Raw genomic sequence first — 6,000 nt, forward strand, 5'->3', positions numbered from 1 at the left:
CCACATCAGTATGTCTTCCATAATATTCACCGCCTCTATCTGATCTCACAACTTTAATCTGACGATCTAATTGCTTTTCAACTTCAGCCTTATAATCTTTAAAAGTTGTTAGAGATTCAGATTTCTCCTTAATAAGATACAAGTACATGTAACGAAAATAATCATCAATAAAAGTGATAAATGAAGTATGTCCTGTAATGCCAGCGATTTGGTAGGGACCACTAATATCAGTGTGAATGAGTTCTAATAAATTAGAGCTCCTGGTGGCACCTTTCTTATTCGCTAATGTCATTTTACCTTTAAGACATTTGACACATGTTCCAAAATAAGAGAAATCGAGAGGAGGTAAGACTTCATCCTTTACGAGACGATTTAATCGTTCTCTTGAAATGTGGCCTAAACGTTGATGCCACAACATGGATGAAGTTTCTAAGTCTCGTTTCTCTTTCATCTTTGTGAGTGATTCTTTAATGTTATATGACAACAAAGATTTGGAAAAACCATCATCTAGTTCTAATCTATAGAGACCACCATCCAGAATACCAGTACCATAAAGAACAGAATCATAGAGGATAAAGAGTTTGCGATGACCATGGGAAACAATAAAACCGTCCATGTCTAACTTTGGTCCTGATACAAGGTTCCGAGTTACCTCAGGAACATATAAGGTATCATAAAGTTTAATACATAAACTAGTTTTCATAACTAATTGTAATGTTCCAATGGCCTTCACTTCTAATTCTCGATCATCCCTAACTTAAGCGTTCTTTGGTTTCTTTCCAGCTTCCAGATTGAAAGGAATCTCTGAGTTGAATTGGTAACATGAACCATAGAACCAGAATCAGACCACCAAGAATTAGCAGGAACACTTAAATTATAGGACTCAAGTATCATAAAATAATCGTTACCTTTCTTAGCCAGCCACTCCTTAAAGTCAGGGCATTCCTTCTGCATATGTCCTGCCTTTTTACAGAACTTGCAGCGGATTCTGCCTAAGGAGTTCTTAGAGCTGGAAGGTGCACTTGTATTAGGATTGGGCCTTTGGACTTTAGAAGCATCATTCCTCTGATGATTGTTCTTCCTTTTCTTAGTGTTGGAGGTGGTGAAGTTAGCAAGATCAGTAGTGCGATCCATCCTTATACGTTCTTCCTCCTGTACGCACATAGCGACCAGCTCACTCATCGTCCATTTGTCCTTTTGAGTGTTGTAATTGATCTTGAATGCTTCAAAGGACGAAGGAAGCGAAGTGATGATAAAATGAACAAGGAAACCATCACTGATCTCCATTTCCAGCCCCTTCAGCTTATTGGCCATGTCATTCATCATCATGATGTGCTCCCGAATGCCGCTCCTCCCATCATACTTAGTTGTCACCAGCTTGAGGATAAGCGTACTAGCGTGTGCTTTAGACGTCCCTTTAAACTGCGCCTCTACATGTTCCAACTCCACATGTTCCAAGTAGATTTTAGCATCTTCAGAATCAGGAATAGTTCCTCTGATTGCATTGCTGATGGATTGCTTCATAAACATGAGAGACATGCGGTTACACCTAGTCCACTTTTCATGAGTTAACTACTCAGCAGCAGTGCTTTGAGTAGTAAGGTCCGCTGGCTTATTCTCTCTTAAGGCATAATCGAAATCCAGCAGCCCAAGAGTTAGCATAAGAGCATCCTTCCATGTAGCAAAGTTATCACCAGTCAAAGGTGGAATCCCCTGATTTGGTGCTGATAGTGGAAATAAGATGAGCAAGTTATGATACTAAGGAAGAAGTTCTAATGTGATCTAAGGGCATGTTAAACTAAGGCAGGCATAAATAATGACCATTTTGCATTATGAAGCTGTGATATTGTCTATTACTAACATCAAAATAATAGACTTAGTTAAAAATTCTACTTAAACGAAGACAAATCAGCTTTAGCCAGAAGTGTAATCATTTAAGCATATGTGCAAACTGGTTGTAACAAATCAACTTTGGCCAGAAATTGAGACAATCACCTTAGTTATGCACTTGTTAAGTATGCCATCTATGAAGGAATTAAATCATCTTTGGCCAGATATTAAGACATTCATGTTTACGATGCACACTTAACATAGCTTTCGTAATACTTGAACGATAAGTAGATGTATCTAGTCAGCTTTGGCCAGAAATGATACATCAAAAACTCATTCAAGTTAAGCCATTTTGGTTTTGTAAAACATTATCTGATTCTGATTAATTAACTAAGTAATTACAAAACCAATTATTTAATAGCAAACCACCCGTTAACTGCCAAATTTTATAAACACTCATGATTTCGGATGAATCATGTCTTGGATTCATCCGAAATGACTAATTTCGAATCATTTCGGACTATCCGAAATGGATGATTTTGAATGATTTCGGATGTGTCCAAGACGCGTAAGTCGAGTCATTTCGGATGATTTCTGATGGTAATGCTTAGTCCGAGATTCATTCGAAATGGTCAGTTCTTGATGATCCCTGATGGATTTCGGATGGTAATGCTTAGTCCGAGATTCATCCGAAATGGTCAGTTCTTTGATCATCTGTGATGCTTAGTCCGAAATGGTCATTTGCTGATCCGTAATGGGCAAACAACATTCATCCGGAATGATAAGACAGTTGTTGATCCGTGATGGGCGAACAAACTTCATCCGAAATGATCAGACAGTTGCTGATCCGTAATGGGTGAACAATGCTTATCCGGAATGATCATCCGTAATGTTTTCTTCAAGCTGTTACAACTGTTAATGTGAAAACATAACAGAAAATTTGAAATCTTAGGAACTGTGATAGAGTTTCCTATTTTATCATTGATCTAATTTTATCAGAAAATTTCGAAAATCATAATCTGTTTATCCTATTAACAGATTTCGAAAACCTTATTAGATAAAATTAGATCAAAAATAGGAAAACATTCCACAATTCAAATCATATTCCAAAACATAAAGGAAATTTCGAATTTTAACTAAGAACATGATGAACCCTAAATAAAAATAACCTTAATACTATATCCGAAATCTTGGAATTTATCAATCATTTAAACAATACTTGAACATTATGATTTCGGAAAGTAACATAAGAATGAACATGTCATCCGAGATGCAATTTCGGATGATAGAAATTGAACAGTTAATGATTTCGGATGACAGAAAAACGAATTTAAATATCGTTTTAAAACCTGTTTTCCAGTTTTAATCCAGATTTACGGATAGAAAATAGAACTGACTAATCAACATATGCTCTGATACCACATGTTGGTTCAGTTCTGTTTATACATGAGGGAAAACATTAAAACATACCTGTCACAGCAGACAGTGCAGTGGAGAATCTAGTCAGAGATGATCCCATCGTGTTCAACATATGTGTCAGTGTGATCTGGTTCCACCTTAGGGTGCTAACTGATGATGGTGACTAAGAAAACCGACAAGGGAATCGGTTATGGGAGAGGGAGGTCGATGATGATGATGATGATGTTATGATTAGGTTGTCTGATTAAGTGTGTAACCTTATGACCTCTACATAATTCTCCTTATATAAGCACCCAGGAGGAAACCTAATTAGTTAATAAGGGTAATATGGTCCATCAACAATTACCAACTAATTATTTAATAGGTTATTATATATTTTGATCCATATTATGTAAATGATTATAATGGCTACATGATTAAATATTAAACATAATATATTTAATCTTACACTGACAATTATAATTTTGTAAATAATTGTTGATGCAGGCAAACGATGTTGGTTCAGGCCCTTTTGCAAACACACTCACTTACAGTAAAGAATATGTGAATTGTTGCAGAAGAAAAGAAAATGGAGAAAAGCTTGTTTTATTCACAAAATCATAAGGTTATTTATAGCCTTACACATGCATACGTAACCAACAAACTCAAAACTAACAAATTATCACATGCCAAATAACTTAGTCCATGATCTCCCTAAATTCAGCTAAGGCTATAGGGTGTGGTTATAACCCTTATGGCCACCATGACCCTCCACATTAGCGCTTTGTCATCCATTTGTAATCCATCATTCAAAATCACTACCCTAAGGGTGTGGTCATGATCCAAACCACTATTCTCTTATTTTAATTTATATTTGTGAAATAGAAAAGGAAATATTAAAAAAGGAAATGAGGCTTATGTTTGCCATGGTTTAATCCATGCCAACCATGGTGGATGAGACAAGGAGGTGGTGTAGCAATCCATTAATGATCCTATGTGGCGATTAATGACCCAACCCATGACCCCCATACCCTTTAGCCAACAACTTGCAACATTCATGCTCCGAAATACTCGGTCATCTTCTAGACTAATTTAGTACCATGTGACTAAAATAAAACCTGCTCCGAAATACTCGGTCCTCTTCTAGACTAATTTAGCACCATGTGACTAAAATAAAACCTAACGGGCCCATTTAATTATTCGACCCGTACCCGTTGTAACGCCCCAAAATCTGAATGTTAATATTTGTCGTATGTTCCTTTATGACACGTCATGAAATAAATAACTAGGCTATTTAACCTAGTTAAGGGTATGGTCAAAAGTATTAAGTGATGAAAGGTAGTGTCAGTTATGTTTTAAAGGAAAACCCGAGGGGCTAAAGTGGAACAAATGAAAGTTGTTTACTAATTAAAAGATCAACACACACACAAACACACATACGTGTGTGTTCGTGAAGCTTCAGGAGCTCTCAAGAGCTCCAAACCCTAAACATGAAAGATCATCCAAATTGAAAGGCTAAATGATGCTTAAATCCATAACCAAGCATGGATTAATGATCACCAACACGAGGAGATCATAAGGTATGTTTTAAATCTAAGATTGGTGATCATGGGTGAAGTGGGTTATGCTCTAATCCGTGAGATAATATGAAATTGATTATGTATAAGGGTTAGAAACATCATATAGAACATGGGTCATGTAAGGTTTGTGTTAATTTGAAGTTTAGATGTGAAACCCGTTTGTTATGATGAGGATGATGACTTGAATCACCATTTATGTTTAATTCTTGTTGAAAGAATGATGTATTATGTGGGTATGATGGATTATTGTTAGATGAAAGTATAGGAATATGATGATGTTATGTTTAATGTTCATTTGGTATGATACATGATGATTAGTAATTGGTTTTGATGAATTATGTATGAGATTAGAAGAATATGTATAAATTAGTTGTACATTGTCCATTAAAAGGTGTACGCACACCAAGTGTTTGATGAAATGCCTAGTATAAGCAAGCATGTGAAGTTAAACGTTAAATAATGGATGAACATGCGTAGAGTTTGATAATAACATGATTGATGATAAACAAACATGAGAAGATATATTGAAGAAGGATTTCGTAAGATGGGATAGTTGATGGTATGATTGGGGTTGAATTATGCATTAGGAGTTGCACTCTATATTTGAATGATGAGGTGCATACCATGTGTCGGATTAGTGACTAAATGGTAATTTGGATATGGATATACACTAAATGGGTGGTTTGTGGACTTACTAGTAAAGAACGATGTTGAGATTATGTTAAATTACTAGCTTTGAATGTGAATGTCAATTGTAGGATCATGAGAGCTTTAGTTTGTATTGATTTAGTTGTATATGTGCAAGATGTAACTTGATGATCACGTGGTTGAAAACATATTGCATAATAAGTATGAAATGTATATAGTGTCATTAGTATAAGCCTGACATGATGACACAAATATAGGAGGTTAAGTCGAAAGTTCATATATAAACCATTGACTTCTGAAAGTCAACTATGCATAAGAAGCATAACTAGACTTGTTGTCATAATTGTAAGATTTTAGAAAGTCATATGGTCTATGTTATATCAATACTTGCTATATAGAATGACATGATGAATTATATGAGCTTAAAAGGATGTGATTTTGAATATATGCCTTATGTTTGTTAGAATTGACTAATGAAGGTCAAATGTGAGATATGCATTTGTTATGATCGTTGATATGTAATATCTCGTATGCTAACAAGAAT

The sequence above is a fragment of the Helianthus annuus genome, chromosome 6 (assembly GCF_002127325.2).
Source record: "Helianthus annuus cultivar XRQ/B chromosome 6, HanXRQr2.0-SUNRISE, whole genome shotgun sequence".
In the NCBI taxonomy this organism is placed as follows: Eukaryota; Viridiplantae; Streptophyta; class Magnoliopsida; order Asterales; family Asteraceae; genus Helianthus; species Helianthus annuus.